The following is a 19,899-nucleotide window of genomic DNA, read 5'->3' on the forward strand; positions in this document are numbered from 1 at the left end:
TTTAAGGATAGGATTAAACAAAGTGTTATAAAATTATGCTTCTCAACACTTAGATAAGCATGTGAGTGAAATGTGTCACAATAAACTTGAATATAATTCTTCCACTACTTACAGGCTTTGGCAATAGAATGCAACTCGTTGTCACAGGTTGGGTATCTATGAAACCTACCATAGAGTGTATGTTTATGATAGACCATCTAATGTTCATGTCGTGTGGGCGCTACATCGACAACATGAACAATTGGCTCATAGGGTCCCTTTTGTGTAGCAATTCATTGAAGAAAGCTACTTCCCTATAGGAATAATGGTGTCGAAGATAATATTGTTGACATAAAGAGGAGAACCAAAAATAGGCTCATGAACGCCATGAATATCTATTGGAGGTGTTGCAATGAAAGTAATAATGAATACAAAGTTTGTGTTCAATAGGATAGGGATAATTATCAAAGAGATATAGAACAGTTGGTGAAGGAGCACGTTGTTAAGGCACTCCGTAAGCAAAGGTCACCGGTTCTACTATCGACGATACCAAAAATCCAGCATGGTTTCCACTAGTGTAGCTTAGGCCGGATGCGATCCCCGGGTGACTTTGACGACCTAGATGCCCCTGAGTTGTGGCCTCTCATCCGCAGCGCAAGCGTGATTTTCAGGATTCACCCACTTATCAACCAAAAAAAAAAATAGGATAGGGATCATCAAGATGTTGAAACATCCAATGTAATGATGGTTTTTAGTGCTAGTGATATAGTCGAATAAAAGACTCCATAAATTTGTGCTTTGGGATACCCCCAGGATTCAATAACCAATCCAAAGTGAGAGGATTAATTGCTAAGGTGATAGTGGAAACAATACTAAGTTGACCCAAAGTGGCACCATTACTATTCTTTACATAATAGGAATTAGTATTAGGGAAGGACAAAAAGGCCTTTACTTCTAAAATGAAGCCTCTCATGCTCAAGGGCCATGAATTTGGCATTGAACAACCTTATAGATCCTCTCTAAATAATATTAGGCATATATGGGATATTGATTCCATCAGGAATTTTTTCATGCCATGTATAGGAGTCAAGGAATGTACCATGGGTAAGGAAGGTAAAAAAGGGCATGAATCCTTACAAGAAGCATTTTAGTCTCAAGGGCTATGAGCTAGACTTAAAAACCACATAGATATTATTTAAAGGATTTTTGGGTCTTAAGTCAGGATATGGGCACCATAGGAGGTGTTTCTCACCACATATGGGAGTTAGTATCTATTCTATGGTTAGGAAAGGAAACCAAGGGCCTTAGTCCCTAAATTAATCTTTCCCATGCTCAATTTCCATGAACAAGACCTCTAGTTGGGACTATGGGAATTTAGTGATTAGGGAGAGATTTGTGGGAGGGTTGTAGTCTCAATTAGATGTTTAGACAAGTAATTTAAGAACCATGAGAAGTTGTGAAGAAAAATTAAGACATTTGACAAGATGCACGTCGAAGGAAACATGGTATTACTACTAACTGAACATTCCTTGATCAAAGTTCACACCCTCTCCTTAGCACTACCACTTTGCAAGACGAAGAAGAAATGTGAGATAGATGTGAAATGCACTAAATAAGTTGGAAAGGTTGTGCAATATATATAGGTGGTCATGTCGTGTTGCAAAAGGAGGTGTTGGGCGCCCACTCCCATTTTTGATAATTTGTTAACCTTTGAATTTAATTCCCTGTGAAAGTGATCAAATGATATAACCCTAAAGATTATAACATGCTCCATAATTATAATCATCCTATAATCCAATAAGGAAGTGTATAAGGAAGTATAACCTTTCATCCACTCTATAAAATCTTTTGAATCCCCTATCACTTGTAAGTTTATATGGTTGAAGTGACATAATTAAAATGGCTAACATAAACGACTAAGTCATATTATTGTAGTTCTTGTTAGTTAGTCATATTTTTGTTCCTAGAATAAATTAGTCATTCAGGTTAATCATTTTTAGTAGTATTACTTATTAGCCAGTCATATATTTTAACTCGAGACTAAAATAGTCATTTATGTTAGTCATTTTTAGTTGGGTCTCTTAATATTGTTAATTTTTGGTAGTATTTTAGTTGGAAAAGTTGTGGTGACTAACTTTTTTAGTCACTTAGTAACTAATTTCACCATTTTATACTAGCACTTGACTTAGTTGAAATAATTTAGATTTCCAAATGATAAACCATTGTAATTTAGAAATATATTACAACTCTATTTCAACTAAGACATTTTGTTACAAGACAATTTTTGTATAATCTCGATTTGGATCACATGAATATTGAGAGATTCTCATGATGATCCCACTTTTCAAAAACAGGAATGCAATCTGAAATTATAAAATAATGTATTCCCATCCCACGGCGCATGCATAGATAGAGATTAGAGGGGGGAAGCACCATCATTGTAATCATGTATTACAACTTTCATTAACGAAGTATTTATCGTTCATGGCTCCATATCTCTTTCTTGATTAGCTTGTGTGTTGCAAAAATCACCAGCCCCTGCTAAGGAGGAATTTCCCTCATTCTTAGAAAGGATCACTGGTTAGAGAGGTATCATAGTAGTACATTAATTTCCTCTCAGTTGTGAGTTATGTGTGATTTACTGTTATTGTTACAAATCTTGTTCATGTATTGAATAGTTGCAGGATTGTAGCCTTTATCATTATGTAACACCATAGGTCTTGGACTAGTTTTTTCATTAAGTAGGATAGTTGCCTGGTTACTATTATGGTTCTTTGGCTTGTTTTATTGATTAAATGGGTGTTACAACAATTGTTTAAGTGTTGAATGGTTTCCAAGAGTGTTGTTTATCTTGAATAAGAGTGATTGTGTGACAAAATGTGTTTTATTCTGCAACACATGTCTTTTCTTTCTAAATTGTGAGCAATGTTTCAAGTGTAAAAATAAGTGTGTTTGGAGCGCTGTTGAGGCCTCAACCAACCCCAATTTTTTTTTGAAACTATAGGTTCCTCCATGTAAATTTTGTAAAGATTATTTTAAGGATTCTTTAATTTTTCTAATTTTATGTGATTTTCACTTTTCTCATTTTTCATTTTTTATTGCTTCATTTCTTTCGATTTACTGCTAGTTTCTCAACGGTTCAAGTTTCACTTCATTCTGACTTACGGTTTGAAATATATCCTTGGTCAAAGTTCGATCAATTTCAATGTTTAGACATTAAAAATATGTAAATATGTATTTTACATAATGTTTTCAGAATCATATAAAATTTTATTTAATTAAAACATGTAAATTGGACTAATTTTAATAAATTAAGTTGATTTCCTCTATCTAAGTTGATTTCATTAAATTTGATTGTAACTACAAATTTTAATTATTTAATTAGTTTTGTAATTTATTTTTTATGTAAATATAATAATAATTTATTTTAAAATAAAAACCACAGATTTCAAGCACTTATGTATATAAGTTTAAATCATATATATTAGAATTATCTTAAAACATTATATAATAAAATGGAGTTGTCTATAACGCGACTTTTTGAAAGCCTTTCTGGCGGATTTTTCCGGTCGAAATCCGGCAAGAATTATTGGAATCGCAAGTTTGATAGCTAGTTTCTGCACAATGAAAGCGTCCCAGGGGTTTTTCAGGGTGCTGAATCCAAATATGCAGTTAAAAAACCATTTTAACTGCAAGAAATCAAGATTTGACCTCAATTTCTTCGCCGGATTCTGTCACCGGAATCTTCAAAAAGTCGCATTATAGACAACTCCTAATAAAATAAGTTTTAAAACAATTGGATTCAAGAGGGGTTGACATCATTTCAGATTTTGATATCCGGATTTTCTTATGACGCTCCATTAAGAAATCTTGAGATCATAATCTCCCAGAGTCGTAAGCAATATAAATAACATGACGTGGAAGGGAGAATAGTGTATAATACAACAAAATGGGGGCGTATATGGAAATATATTAAGCTTCAATGATAGTGGAGAGAGAGTCCACGTGGGTCCCCTTCTCCACTAACTTCCTCCACCATTCTCATCATACATACGTCTTCTAAACTTTAACATAGACCATGATCCATTAATTGTGACTACCCATCCTCCCCCACCTTTTTATTTCTTTTTATTATATCCTTTTTATTTTTTTATTATTCAATTTATTTAAAATTTCCTTTCTAAAATATGTTTCTTTTTCTTTTTTTAAGTCAAAATATAAAAAAATGATAGTACATGCCTTTAAATTTTCTAAACAAACCAAAGTTCAAACTATTTTAACACTCCAAATTCACAGTGATATCACGAGATTTACTCCACGAAAATGAGGCAAATGAGGGCTCGTTGGAAAGGTATTTCCATAGAGAACAATCTAAAAGAATTAATTGAAGCAGATGTTAGCATTTACTCTTCCAAAAAATCAGCATAAATTAAGGGTTCAAAATTGTAATAAAAAATATTTTTTTGAGATTGTTTTCGAAAGTTTTCATTTTCTAGGAGTTTCTTGTTGTCACCAATTCATTCCCAGCTTTTTGAGTTGCTAATAATAGCTCCATAGGAAAGTAAAGAGAAGCTTTAATTTGGTTTTGTTAACTTGTTTTACTTTTTTAATAGTTTTTTTGACAAATTCTCGGAATTTGAGTTGTCTCAATTTTAATTTTGTTATTTTGTTTTGGTAGAGTTTGTTTCAATGGATTAGGCCCAAGGGATTTTGATAGATTGGATTAGAGAAACAAATAAGAAAAAGATATTTTCATAGCTCCAAATTAAAACCTCCTAGAGACAAAGTCCTTTTTTTTAGATTGATTTGTAAATTATAAATAACAGTTTGGAGAATGAAACACGGGTTCCTTTTTGCTGCAAGTAGTGTACCCTTTGCACTTGTATGAAGAATATTTTTCTAGTAGATTTAGAAGGAATAATCAGATCTGAGTTTGGGGTTTTTCCATTTAAGATTAGATCTTTGTTGTAGAGGAATGTCATGCACTATTTCAGCTCCATTGTCTATTGGCATAGCTGAATGTCTTGGGAGGAATGTTGGAGAAATTCATTGTAAAGATAAAGCATACGATCCAGGTTTATGATTGTATTTTCAAGTACTATTATTTGTTAATATAATATTATTCTTTTATGACATATTTGTGCAATGATTCCATGTTTTAGCACTATTTTTGAACATGTGAACGTATATTTCTTGGATCATCCATTAATATTTCTATTTCTCTTGCATTTAAATGAATTTCTAAGTAACTATTTACTCATAAATTTCTCATCATAAATCAATTTAACAATCATTACATTTTTTTGAACTAATTCCCTATTTGATTGGCTCATATTTTATCCTTTAATCTCTAAACAAATCATGTCCTAAATTAATAATATCAACTGTTAGAACTATTTCAGCAGGTTGATATTTTGAGAAAACACATGTTATTTAATCTTCACACTTGGTATTTAGGAACTATTTCCTATGTGCCAAGTTAGAGTATCATTTTTTTGTTTTTCTGCATTAACAAGTAGGACTGCATTTAGATTAATTCTTCTCATTTTTATAAGTTTCCTTACATAGGAGTGATTACAATGGTGGTTTGGCTAAGCCCTTATGTTAGCTTAAGGACTACTTTCTTGCAAGTGTATTGTACGAGGGTAAGCCTAATTTCCTCTTCTTGTTGATGGTAATTACAAATATCACAAATCAACAAGAAGAGTGAGAGGTAATTGGACCCATTTGAACTAGTCAGGATCATCATCCCAAACGTATAAAGGCTTAATTGGGGTCTTGACCAGGTGATCTCTCCAGTGTTGATTATGGTCTTCTTGGGCCATCAAAATGTTTGGAACTAGAAGGAGGGTCAATGACAAGTTATCCTTTTAGAGTTTTGTATTTTAAATTTTTTTATTTATATGCAATGTCTCCTTCTAAACTTCCAATTTGGAGTTGCATCTCTGGACATGCATTTGCCACTACTCCAATGAAAATTGTAAGACTCTTTTCGAAGGTAAAGTTTGATGCTAAGAGTAATGCTTCCACATATGATCATGTTTTGCAATTTATTTGAAATTTCACAAATTCTTATTTCTCTGATATTGATGAAGGTGTTTTGTGCAAAATATTTACTCTAATTTTCACAGGAAAAACTAAAAAATGGTGTGAATCATTACCAATTTCCTCTATTGATAGTTGGGAAGATGTTTTAATTTATTTGCAATGGCTCCTTCTAAACTTCCAATTTGGAGTTGCATCTCTGGACATGCATTTTCCACTACAATGAAAATTTGTAGACCCTTTTTGTTATAGACATTTTTGTGCCTTACAGCTTTAAGCATGAAATGTCCATAATCCAAGGGATCCAAAGTCCCTAAATGTGTTGTTCCTACCCCTAAAGGAACAAGGTCAACCAATGACAGCTTCTCCCAGAAGTTCTCCACCAGAAACTACTCAGAATCAGTCAAATCAGGATCATTTCAAGTGCTCCACTAGCTGCCTGCGTTGCAAAGCACCCAAATACACTGGCTAGGTGCGTTGCAACGCACCTAAATGCACTACCAGGGTGCGCTAAGCGGCAAATGACAAATGGCAGTGTCATTCCGTGAGGTAGACAGACAATGGAAGCTTCCAGAATCTTCCCCAATGACACTTGCCTCACTGAGTTCGACCAAGGATGAGTAAGAGGCTCTCAGTCTCCAAGTGGAAGCAAGAACTGACAGAGAGAAGCCACAAGTCAAAACATAAGCTGACTCATCCTCTTTGCATACATCTATATATGGATCCCTCATCCCAGAGATCCAGGGGCTGGAATTTTGTACTTTGCAGAGAATTGTTGTTGGTTTTGAGATTGAGATTAGTGCATTGGGTGATTTATGCTTTGTTGGAGGTGAAGGAGGGATTCCTTTGTTGGGAGGTAGATGCTGGATCGGGACTCACTTGGTTGTATCTCCTCTTGGATCTTCTTATTATATCAATAAAACTATTTGAGTTTCTCCTACTTGCTTGTGTATCAATGATGTTTTGTTATATTTGCATGTTTAGCTTAAATCTGATCCTAAGCTATTTATGAATGAAAAATCTATGTCTTTGTGTAGTTTTCCTCTTCTGTGATCTTGCAGGGACTTGGTGAAGCTGGGCAAGTAAAGGAGCAGGTAGCGGGAAGCAAACAAAGAGGAGAGCGATTGGATCAACAAACTAGCGCAAGACACTGGTTAGTTCATCCTTCCTCTTCGTTTATATTTCATAAAGAAGAATACGAAAGTAGTTTTCCTTGTTTGTTGCTAAGGCACTGTCACACCTTAGAGTGGGATAGGGGCGTTCTGAGTAGATACTTTTCACAACAACAAAATGGCGACTCCACTGGGGATCGTGTCTAGTTAGTTTGTTTGTGTTTCTCTTGTTGTTTGTTTCATAAACACAGAAGTAGCAATCGAACTGCATTTGCCATTATCAAATGCAAAGTAGCTGCTACTTCAATCCATTCACTAGGATTTGTTTATGATTTGAACAACTGATCCACAAATGCTCTAATTTCCCTTTGTGATAGCTCTTAGTCCTCCTTTAAATCATCCCTCTGATTGTACCTTACTGATAGCTTTTACTCGGCCAAAAACCATAGATTAAACTGCAAACCGTGACCCAGAACCCGGATAGAAGTCTCGTTTCTGCCCCAGCGCAGGCTCTGTGAAGAGGTTCTGCATTTCAACGCATGTCCCGAGAGGGCTACCTGCACTGTAATTCAGTTTCTCTGTGCAACAGGTGCGCTGATCAGCCTTTGCATTGTGCAGCTGAGGTTCTTTGCTTCATTTTGTTCAGTTTTATCTCTGTTTTTTGCAGCCTGTTATCAGTGTGTGTACCTATCTAAAAACCCCTTTTCTTTGCCTTAATTCCGCCTCAGTTGTATAAAAGAAACTGTATTTGTTTTTGTGTATTTGTTACGTCATTTACAGTTTCCCATTGCAAAAGTAAACTAGTCATACTGTCGCCCTTAGATCTAGATCTGTCGTAAGTGTCGTTTTGATCTTAGGAGTAAGTCTGTTTGCTGTTGACAGTTGATTACGCTTTTACTTTTGTCTTTGGTTTGAATTTTTGAATTTCTAGTGTCGAAACAAGTGTTTACTTCAAAATCATAAAGTTTCGTAATCGTCTTTTTGATTTCGAAAAGAAGCTTGTTTGTGTTTTTCACTTGAAATCGAATTCAAATTTGTACAACAACTTTCTTTTTAGGCATCAATATTAAGAAAGTGAAAAACAAATACATGCACAAGTGCATTTGCATTTTGACAGTTTGTATGGTTTGATTTAGGAAAAGTGCATTTACAGTGTGCTCTTTGCTCTTTGAGAAAAGATTGTGTCTTTCTTTTCCCCTTGTAGCTAGGATTTTCATTGTTGAAAAGAGATAAAAGCTTGCTTATCATCTTTAGACTGCATTTAGGAATTACATCTACATCTCGTGGTGATCCAAAAAGGCAAACTTCTAAGAAAGATCAACCTAAAATAAATTGAATGAACTTAACAACGCTTTGTAACTTAACGCACAACATAGAGGTCTAGGCTAGAGACGTGTTCCGACATCGTAAAGCCTGGTAACTGTTGTCCTCACTGTTGGTTGGGTGATTCCTCCACTGTGAGACGATAAGTGCCAGTACGGATTGTGCTCCCACGTACCGTCGAGTATATATTGGGAGACCCCTATAGGCATAAAACCTTTATCCATAGGAAGCCGTGTCGGCCGCCCTACTGATCGCAATGCACTGAACACAGCATTCGGGAAGACTGATCGCCCGTACCCTAAAAAGTATTCTGCGGTTTTGTGATTGGTTTGGCACACCCTCTACCTAGATCTCCAGAGCAGTCCCTTTCGTTCCTTTTCAGACTCCTTAACAGAAAAGGTCCATCTAAGCACTTGTCACTTCAGGCTCATTAAAAATCGAAGGAGACTAGAGTCATCTTTTGTTTTTTCTCGACTCTTTAAAATTGAAAAAACAAGTTGTGTCTAAAGCGTCTAAAATTCATTTAATTCGGAAACATATTTCCCCTTTTGTATTTTAGTTGATCGAGTAATCCGCAATCGTGGAAGAAAGTCAATTGAAACCCCGTCGTTCGCGGAGGCTTACGAGTCAACCGTCTTTGTCTCCGGAATCGAAAACAGTACGGACAAAGCGAACTCGTTTAACCGGTTCGAAATCTCCTATTAAAGTTAGAACAAGTGTTCCAACAACATCCGAGATTCCGGTTACTCCAAACATTTCTGGAAACCCTGCCTCTACAGAAGAAGTTCAACAGCCACAGAGGGACAGTGATACTGATCCTAGTCTGAGAGTAAACACTTGTGTTACTGAACCAGTTCCATCTGCAACCGGTTCAGAGAGTCTTGCTCTTCAAACATCTGTCGTTGTCGATTCAACCCCTTCTTCGGCACCAGAAATATTTTACGGACCTGACGGTCTTCCCCTTCCACCTGGTTTGATTGCGATCGAAGAAATTGTAGAAGATCCTCAAACAAGTACTCCAACGCACTTTGGAGTCGGGGTCACTCTATTTCCTTCTTCATCAGAAGTTGGTCTACCACCAGTGGAAGTTCCTGTAGAATCGCTAGGTAATCTTTTGGATAGACTACAAATGTCTGAACAACCATCAACATCTAGGACTGTGTCTTCTGACACAGCAACGGCGGAGCTCCCTGCTGTCACTCCCACAATGTTTGCCGGTGTACCATCTGTCCCGACTAGCTCACAACCGCTAGAAGGAGTCCATCTAGGGGTTATTTCGACAGTCTGGTCCGTTCCTGTTTGTTCATCCGGAATTATACCCGGGAAATCTTATGTTGAATCTCAACAAATTGATCCATTTGGAGGTCAATTTGGGCAGTCCGGTCCCCAAGGGCAAACAATTCCCTTTAGTTCCGGATTACCACCGTATGGGGGGCAGTACGCCCTTTCATTACCACCTCCGGGAGGATATCCATACGGGAGTTCACAACAGTATTCAGGTTATACTGGAGTTACATCAAGTGGTTGGGTACCTATACTACCCCAACAACCAAGGGTTGTATATTCGATGCAACAATGCGTACCTGTGTCGAATATACCTACTACACCGGCTATTGTGACAGTGTCACAAGTTCAAACGCTGCCTGTTGTATGTCAACCTCAGATTTCTCAGGTTGTAATGCAACAGCCCCTTGACCCTGTGACTCAACCACAATCGCCAACTGGTGGGGCGACACAGGTCCAAACGGGTACAATTACCCCACACCTTGGTCCAACGGTTAGTATAGCGCAACAGAACATGGCTTCACAACCGTGGCTGGTGCAATACCAACAACCACAATTCCAACAAGTATACCAAGGTTCTGAGCAGCAGATCTTTGCGAACAGTGGACAACCGTACATTCAAAACGGTCAAAATCAACCATTTTACAATGGTCATGTCCACCAACCGTATCAGTCATACCAGCATCAACTGCATTATGCTGGTATGCAAAGGCCAACTGCTCAGGCGATTCCATCATATCCTGGGTATGCTTCACCTAACCTAAATCAACAGTTACCATTCGTGGCAACTTTAGAGTTACCTGATTTACACCGGTTAACAAACGATCCAATTGCTTACGCCCCTTGGTGACCAGCGATTCCGCATAAACTTCCTTCAGATATTCCTAAATTTAATGGAAATCCGGGTGAAGATCCATCGAATCACGTGATAACATTTCATCTATGGTGTTCATCAAACACCCTAAACGATGATTCGATAAGGCTTCGCCTTTTTCAGAGGACGTTAACGGGTCCAGCGGCAAAATGGTATATTGAATTGCCTAGAGCTTCGTTCGACAACTTCAGTACCTTAGCCACAACCTTTTTAACCCATTTTCAATTACCGATAAGGTACGAAACGGGAACGGAACTCCTCACCAACTTCAAACAGACAACGACCACTCACATATCTGATCATATACATGAGTGGCGACGTCGTCGTAGGATGGTAAAAACGTACGTTCCTGATCAGCTATTAGTTGAATGGTTTATCAAGTCTTTACTACCTTCCATCACGGAAGATGTGGCAAAGGGGGGAGTCGTAACGGAAGAGCAAGTTATAGCTCGTGCGCAATATCTAGACTTGATCTACACTCAGTCCGGCACGCTCTACGACAAAATACCCGACGCCCCTAGACCGGAATCCTCAATTCCTCCTCCTCCTAAATCAAACAATGACTCTCACGCCGGCGATGGCGTGATTGGCACGACAAATGCGAAATCGACAAAGGCTACGTCCAAGAAAGCCCGTAAGATTTCAGATCAAAATGCAAAAGATGAAATTCTTGCTTCGGAAGTAAATGCCGTATCAGCAGATAAGGGCAAAGAAACCAAACAACCAGGAAGCAAGAAGAAACAAGGCAAAGGGAAGAAGAAGAAACAGGATGAGTCATCTCCTGAAAAAACTTCTTCAAACCCTCCTGGAAATAGGAAACCCCGCTCAGGGTGTCAGATATGTGATGAGGATCACTGGACGAAAGAATGTCCATACAAATCCGAGCTTAAAATATTCTTTAAGAGTTCGAAAACCTCAGCCGTGTTAACTGATCCGTTTCCAAATCCAGGAACAAATCTGGTTGATAATGGAAATGCTTCCCCGTCTCAAGTGCTAATGTTGTCAGTTTCAAAACAGCAAAATGATGCTTTGATTTCGACAAGGAACAAAGATTACGGGAATCTGCAGCTGTCGAACGACAAGGATAAAGATCAACCAAGTAGTTCGACAACAACTTCGACAGAAGTTGTACCACCCATCATTCCTGAATTAACGATAAAACCGCCGAAGGGAGTAGTACACAAGTCGACATTTAATCCTCGCGCTAGAGCGGCGCAACATTATAACATAGTGGAAGATTTGGCCCAATCGCCATCTGCTATGTCGACTCTTGAAGTACTACAAAATTGCCCATCCCAAAGGCAGGCTTTGTTATCAGCCATTGGTGGTGTAGATCCTAAGGATTCCAATCTTGTATCCTTCAACCACAAAGGATACGATCCTCAGTTACCAGCTCAACTAGCTTTCCTGGTTCAAGTGAAAGCCCTCAACAAAACTGTTCATCGAACAATTATTGATGAGGGGGCATCTACATGTATTATGTCGATGAGTTGCTGGAAAACTTTAGGATCTCCAACCTTGTCATGATCTTCAACAACGTTAAAAGCATTCGACGGAAGGACATATACCCCATATGGTATCCTAAATAACTTGAAAGTTGAACTAGGGGGAAAAACAGTAGAAATAGATGTTGAAGTCATCGATGGGAATCTTGATTACAACATCCTACTAGGAAGACCATGGATATATGCCATGGCAGCTGTTGTGTCGACCTATTTTAGAAAGATTGCATTTCCCTTTCAAGGAGGGATTACAATCATCGATCAACAAAACTTCCTCCCCAACGGTTCTCAAGTTACAGGAAGCATTCCCATGATCCATGGAAGCCCCCATTCGCTTCAGAATATCGGAGTAGGCCTACTAAAAGATCCTATACTAATGGGAACTTTTGCTCTTCCACCTCCAATCAATTTGGCGCAAGTAGCGTCGATAGGACCCTGCAATATGATATCTTCCACAAAGATCTAAGAAAACGATATCAGCATGGATCATGCAATGGTTTTGCCCCCAAGCCCAGTAGAAATATTATAGCAATCAATGTTTCTAGCATGGGAGGCAAACCCGAATCAACGCTCATCAAGCGTTTGGGTAGATAGGTCTAGAGAATATGGTACCCCTTCAGATCCTTGGTCGCGAGTGCATGGAACCGATGAAGGAATTGTACGATCAATGTTGATTGAAGGGGCACCATGGAGTGATTGCCACCATCGTTCCCTTCTTCCGAATTATGAAGAAGATACTCAAGATGACCTTTATCATCCTTCAGTTTTTGAATTCCTATCAAATACTGTAAATACGGTGGATTCCGAGCGAAACTTATCCAACATTGAAGAGACTATAGCCATAAATATCTCGACTAAAACAGATGTTGTAGAGAATATTTATGTCGGCAAATGTTGTTCTCCTTCAGAACTGGAAATATACAACGCTCTTTTTCACGAATTCAGAGATGTCTTTGCTTGGTCATATGATGAAATGCCAGGCATTGACTCGAGTATCGTTGAACACGAAATTAAGATGTATCCAGATGTCAAACCGGTACGACAACGGCTCAGGCAGGTGCACCCCAAGAAAGCCGCTGCCATTAAAGCAGAAGTTGAAAAAATTCTCCATGCTGGTTTCATCTACCTAGTTCCTCTAACCGATTGGGTATCGAATATTGTCCCTGTTATGAAGAAACAGGGGACAATTAGAGTGTGTGTCGATTATAGGGATGTGAATCAAGCTTGTCCGAAAGACAACTACCCTACACCCTTCATCGACCAGATAATTGATGAATGCGCCGGATGCGAAATCTTTTCATTCATGGATGGATTTTCGGGGTATAATCAAATAAATATCCGCCCACAGGACCAGTCAAAGACTGCATTCATTTGTCCGTGGGGCACATTCGCATAACGAAAATTACCCTTTGGTTTAAAGAACGCAGGGGCGACATTTCAGAGGGCAATGAATTATGCCTTCCACGACATCAAAAACATCGTTCAACCATACCTCGACGACCTTCCGGCTCATTCGCGAAAGCGGATTGATCATCCGCAGCATTTAAGAGCGATTTTTCTACGTTGCCGACACTACAAGATACGACTCAATCCGCACAAATGTGTATTTTGCTTCAGTTCTGGTCGTTTACTTGGCTTTGTAGTCTCCAAGGATGGGATTCGTCTCGACCCGTGCAAGGTCCAGGCAATCATAAATTTGCCTCCACCTTCAAATTTGGTTCAGATTCAGAAACTCCAAGGGAAAGCAAACTTTCTGAGGAGGTTCACTCCAAATTACGTCGAACTTGCTAAAGGTTATACACGTCTTTTGAAAAAGGAGGTACCCTTCATCTGGGATCAGGTTGCACAAGCTTCCTTTGATGCTTTAAAAGATTCCTTAGTAAAAGCATCATTAATGTACGCCCCCGATTATCAAAGAGATTTTAACCTGTATCTGGCTGCAGCAGATACAACCATCGCAATGGTTTTAGTTCAAGAAATCGATGGAATTGAACACCCTATATATTATTTAAGTAAGAACTTAAATGATACAGAAAGCAAGTATTCTTATGTTGAAAAACTAGCGCTTGCAGCGGTTCAAGCAATACAAAGATTTCGACACTATGTCCTCTTTCGGAAAACTACCATTCTGTCAGATTGCAACCCCATGACTTATATATTGTCGCGATAGTTGCTGGGGGGAAAGTATTCAAAATGGATAGCAATCCTTCAAGAGTTTGATCTGGAATTCGTAAAATCCAAATCAAAGAAAGCTCTAGTTTTTGCAGAATTATTATGCGATCTCCCATCGTCATCCAACGATGAAACGTCCGAAGAATCAATCGTGGATGAGAATTTGTTTCTGATATCTACAAGCAATGAGTGGTATGGAGATATAATAATTTATCTCCAGACCCAAAAGTTTAGGCCTAACACCTCTCACTTTGAACAGAAACGTATACGATACCAAGCAAAAGACTACATGATCGTCAATTACGTGATACACTTTACCGTCGTGGTATCGATACAGTTCTGAGAAGGTGCCTCACCCATGAGGAGGCCGAAAAAGCCCTGAATGAGTGTCATTCAGGGGCCTGTGGGGGGCATCAATCTGGATATGCTATAGCACAAAAAATCTTACGAGCAGGATACTTATGGCCAACCATGTTCAAAGATTGCATAACCGCAGTCAGAAGTTGCCATGCTTGTCAAATTTTTGATAGCAAAACCAGAAGACCACCCACACCGTTACAGCCAATAATTGTTGTTGGGCCGTTCGCCAATGGGGCATCGATTTCATGACATGTAACCCCACCTCGACCGGGGGGCATGGGTATATCATAGTCGCAGTTGACTATTTTACCAAATGGGCCGAGGCGATGCCTACATTAGATAACACTGGTGAAACAGCTGCCCTTTTCTTTTTCAATCATGTAGTCGCCAGATTCGGCGTACCACAGGCTATAGTCACGGATCATGGATCGCATTTTCGCAATCACATGATGCTCGAATTAGCTGCCAAACTAGGATTGTCTCACGATAGCTCTACTCCGTATTATCTGCAAGCCAACGGACAAGTTGAAGCGATCAACAAGGTCCTGAAGCGTATGTTGCAAAAGATGATCGGAGTTCACAAAAGAAGGTGGCACCTAATCCTGTACTCAGCCTTGTGGGCTTACCGAACATCGGTAAGGAATGCGACCAGGTTCACACCCTTCCAACTGGTATATGGCCTGGAAGCAGTCTTACCAGTCCAGTGCGAAATCTCGTCTCTTAAACTCGCAATCAATCTCCTCCCCGGAACTTCAGAAGAAGAGGCTCGTTTCTTGGAATTAATCCAATTGGATGAAACCCGTCGTGATGCTGCTTTGGCTAGCGAAGCCCATAAGAAACGAGTCAAGGCGCAGTTCGACAAAAATGTCAAACCCCGTGTCTTCTCAGAAGGTGACTTGGTCTTGCTTTACGACCAAGAATCCGATAAATTGGGAGCAGGTAAATTTAATTCTTTATAGATGGGCCCCTATATTGTTAAACGAGTGTTAGCAAAAGGAGCCTACGAGTTAATGGATTATGACAGAATTCCACTGGCGCAACCTCGTAATGGGTTGTACCTCAAGCGTTACTATGCTTAAATAGTGACCAATATGCTTTTGTTGTATTTTGTTTTCGCTAAAGTGTTTGTTTTGGTCGAGTAATCCACCTTTTTACATTTATTGCAGATGTCAAACCTTTTGGAGACATGTGTTGGATATGCCGACGGAGCGAGTCGTAGTTCGCGGAACCTGTCCTCCACAGCCTGGGCCATTTTTTATCCAAGCGGCGAGTTAGTAAGTTTCAGAGGTGCATGTATTGGTCAATCAACGAATAACATCGCTGAGTATAGCGCGTTGATAGAACTTCTCTCTGATGCCATCACCCATGGTATACGCCGACTAATCGTCAGGCTAGACTCACAACTCGTAATACTACAACTCAATGGTATATATTCCGTCCGAAACCCAGCCATTTATCGCATGTTCCTAAGGGTTAAGATTCCAGAAACTTAAACACATTAACTGACTCATTAGCAAACTATGTGTTAGATAGACATTTGCAACATTTATAAAAAGAATCACATCATCAATGTTTTACATGTGGATCATATAGCTCAACCAGAATAAAACCCCGAAAATCAAAATATATATATATAGCTGTTTATGGTTTACATATAATGTTCTGTAACCAAGACAAAATCGGTCACATGACCCAAAAACTCAAAATGCTAGGGGGCACCCTAGTCTAGTGATGCTCATGATAGCAAGTCACAGCCTGTGCGATCATGCGTAAGAGACGAGTCCATCGTCTAGGCACACCAGTAGTATGCCGCTGTAACTGCAAAGGTAGCTCGTCGATCCTCACATCTGGAATACCGAGAGTAAGGCTCTCAACCTGCTCCTGCACAGCTGTGAGAGTCTCGGCCACATCAAGGTCACGAAGGATAACCCTCCCGGCGGCCTCTCCTGCTAGGGCAACGGCTGGCACTCTTAGGCGAACTACTGGACGAACAGGACCAACATCTACATGCACACATGAGTTTGATTAAAGTCTTGATAGAATAAAGCACAAGGACATTATAAATAAAAACAGTAAACAGTGATATGGTCAAAGATTTTACCAATAGCGCCCCACTGCTCGCCATCCGGCAGTACTAAATCCGGATCACCCCGGAAGTCCATGCCAGCATATGGATACTCGGCATAAGTCATCTCCTGACGATCAAACCACCTGAAGAAGGTATCAGAAAATGAAATCTGAGACTGGCCAGCATGCCTAGACATATGGTCAACCCATCTCTGCATACGTGGTTCAGTAGGAGAAGGTAAGTCGAGTGCAATGTACTGCGGCTGCATCAGTGGTATCTTCTCTAAGGCAAGGGCGGTCAAAATAGAACCAAACCCAAAGTTCTTCAACCTCCCGTCCTTTATCTTGGTCAACTGATTTTTCATCACAAGAAGTACTGCATCACACCAGTTGAATATTTTCGGTTGGAGGCATTCCAAGGCATGCTGCATATAGGATCTGTTGGCTACATGAAGAGACGCACTACCGGCCATCCTACCAAAGGTAAACAGGATAGACCTAAGGGACCTGTCAGTGACATCACGGGTGATGATCTTGCCGTCTTTACTCGGCTGAGATCCTTCCCTGCAATACTGGCGGACATAATCTCTCACAGAATCACTCCCTCGGGCCGAACCTGACAAAGAGATGGGGGCACCCCACCTTGACAAGCCAGTCAAGAAGTAAATGTCTACTGCAGTCAAGGGGATATTTTTGCCCCTAATCTGAAAAACTTGATTGATAGGATCTCAAGCATCGAGAAAATACTGCAGTAGGTTGATCTGCTGTATCATGCTAGAGATGCGGAAGAACTTCAGCAAGCCACAATTCCGCAGCGCGTTCACTATAACCGGATCATGTAGGGCAATCATGTCCTCTTCTTCATGTTCTCGTTCTCGCCATGTAAGGGTCATTTTGCTCCGAGATCTCTGAAAAACAAACAAGAGAGGAGTTAGATCCTGATTTTGATGAGAAACAGGCAAAAATTTTCATCAAAAACTGTGCAACAAATTCCTTTTCTGCGCCCAACGCACCTGCACAGTGTTCCACCTGCGTTGAATGTCAAACTGCCTTCATAATGGTCAACATTCAGCGCAGGTTTCGATATGCCCAGGGTGCGTTGATGGCAGAATGAACCCATCAAACCCCAGGGGCTCAGAAAAGCAGAGAATGAAGCACAGAATGCAGAAAGGAAACCATGAAATGAAAGAGCTCAGGTTTAGCTCCTACCTGGTCCAGACGGCGCCGAGAATCGTCCACAGAATCTCCCGAAATCAGCTGATGAAAATCAAGGGGGAAGAGGCACCTCCAAAGCTCCAACAAACCAAGTTCAAATGAAATGGTAAAATGAGAGGTAAAAACACTTTTTTATTGCTTTTTACGTAGTTCAAAGTAAAATATTAGCGTTTTAATCTCATTTCCAAGTGAACGTTGCTCATTTCTAACTAGTTTGATGAAGCAATTGAAAGTACAGTACTATCTTTGAAATGACGAAGCTATTTATGGTAAAAAATCAAAACTAGACCATGTTATCGAGCAGTTTTAGCACATAGTTCAAGCTCGTTAAAAAATAAACATAAGATCGAGCAGTTTTAGCACATAGTTCATGCTCGTTAAAAAATAAACATAAGACCGAGCAAGTGTTTCAATCCGCGTTTAAGCTCGTTAAAAAATGAACTATCCTCCGGTTAATAACCACCGTGAATGTAACATTATCAGCCATTTAAGCCTTGGTCGTGTTTGCACCGTCACCTCCACTTTTCCATTGGCCGATCATTCACCTCCATTTGATTGTTTACCCATTTTGAGGAACAGCTGCGAAGAGTGATTTCACTAGCCATCCTTGTGACACTTCCGTGCTTGGAAAATTCCAACCCTTACCTGGAATCAGCTGCTACCCGTTTTATCACTCGTTCCTCAAAAGACGAGTCTTCTTTAAGCTCTTTTCATCTTACTCGTAAAATATGAAAAGATTGCCGAGTTTTGGCCTTCCAGCTCGTTAAAGCGACAGGAAGTGCTATCCCTCCTCTAGATTTTAATCTTTTTGGACTTGAGGGATTATTACACAAAAAGATCGAGCGCTTGTTTTGTTCGGCTCGTTAAAACTATCGAAAATTCATCCCTTCTGTATTGTTTTATACTTTTTCGGACTTAAGGGATTAGATGATGAAAAAGGAATTCCGGAGTTACCTTTACGTTCCTTTTTAGACTCTCTAAAAATGAAAAGGACCGAGTTATCTTTGTCGTTAAACTCGTTAAAAACATTAATAGCGACAAACTTGTCTTTAGACGAGAACGAGTTTCACTATCGCTAGGCTCGTTAAAACATAGCGATGGGTTTGCCCGAAGGGCAAATTATAGAACAAGCATATGTTATCCTCCTCAAGCTTGACAAAAATAAAGAGGTACTGGTTAGCAATGACTGGGGAAAAATTGGGAAGAAACTCAAAGAATCTTTATTGGTAGCAAGTCGCTCTTGAACATGACACTTCCACTCCGTGCCTGAGTTGGGTTGGGTTGTTTCATTCACCGGTCACATCACCATGGTCTCGCCATACCATCCACTTTTGGGGTAAATGCTACCAATCCATCATATAAGTGTCGCCGACATGTTCAAGAGAAGTCATCCAGAGAAGTCACCCGTGTCCCATCCACTACCTTACATTATACTTCATTCTTTCATGACCGCCACCCTGAACCATATATCATCAGATCATTTTCACCTCCATCAAAATCATTTGCTCCGTTCCGTGTCATTGATGTGGGATACATCAAGGCCCTCCTTTGACAGATCGCTTCTTGTCAACATCAGCTCATTATCCAAGAAGTTGATCTAGGAACACCCCTTCAGTACTTTGAAGCTTGCATGCCTCAATGGCAAGTTTCTCACTTCCGGCGACAAGTATACATCAATGACCTTCGACCGAAAGATTTTGTGTGGTGTTCGACGCCAAGTCCTTTATTCACACCACGTGAATTGTACTACAGTACCTTGAGGGTCATCATCCTTATCGGTGATTCCTCTCGCGCTTGTTAACAGTTTACATCATCGACTGGTAATCAAGCGATGTCTTTCCATGTTCGACTTCAAAACATTTCTCACATGGATCGACTTGTACTTCGAGTGAAGATCGGACGAGATTGAAGACCCCGGATCTAGTTTCATCCATCCGGGCTGCGATATATATTTAGGAAAAATAAA

The sequence above is a fragment of the Pinus tabuliformis genome, chromosome 1_1, assembly GCF_031772625.1.
Source record: "Pinus tabuliformis cultivar Carrire ecotype Pingquan chromosome 1_1, CPIR1, whole genome shotgun sequence".
Lineage (NCBI taxonomy): Eukaryota > Viridiplantae > Streptophyta > Pinopsida > Pinales > Pinaceae > Pinus > Pinus tabuliformis.